Genomic DNA, 810 nt, shown 5'->3' with positions numbered 1-810 from the left:
TAACCACAAATATTTAAATACTCAGCTCTCCTGCTGCCATAATGATCTCTGACGGGGGCGTCCTGAGGCCGGGTGACAGCCCGCCGTGATGTCATCGCGCATGCGCGGCCATCTAGTTGACACCTGCCGGCGACCATCTTGGTGATGGATGCCGGGAGAGAGAGGAGGGAACGTTCACCCGGCGGGATGAGGCATGCCGCCGGGTCCCCTCCTCTCTCCTGACACTGTCGGGCTTTCAGGTCCATGACCGAATGCCCGACTTTTTTAGAGGGGGTGACACCAAAATGACTGTCAGTCATTTTGGTGTCACCCCTCCGCACCCCCCTTGAGACGCCACTGATCTCTGCAGTAGCGAAGAGCAACCGCTGACTGAATAACATCCATTTGTTTCTGAGAGTGTTGATTTCCTGTTCTCCTGATGCTTTCAGCGGCTCTATCTGCTAACCCCTACATCACTACTGTGTCCTGTATATAGGGGCTGATGGGGGGAGCACAGTGCCCATCAGGGGACCAGTGAATAAGAACTCCCAGAATAGTCAGACAGTATTTTCTCTTCCCTACTGCAGAGACTGGTAATGTAGGCAGCGGGAGAGATGAGTATTTAATATTTCCTTTTAGAGGGCACATTATTATTATTATTATACAGGATTTATATAGCTCCAACAGTTTGCACAGCGCTGTACAATATAAGGAAGACATTACAATCACAATACAATTCAAGACAAGATGGTACGGAGGGCCCTGCCCCTGAGGGCTTGCAATCTTAAAGGGAGGGGCAAGAGATACATGAGGAGGCACACATTCATTTCC

This window comes from Nanorana parkeri, unplaced genomic scaffold (genome assembly GCF_000935625.1).
Source record: "Nanorana parkeri isolate BGI_ZX_2015 unplaced genomic scaffold, ASM93562v1 scaffold95, whole genome shotgun sequence".
NCBI lineage: Eukaryota > Metazoa > Chordata > Amphibia > Anura > Dicroglossidae > Nanorana > Nanorana parkeri.
The sequence above is the reverse complement of the archived record's forward strand: the minus strand, read 5'-3'. Positions refer to the sequence as shown.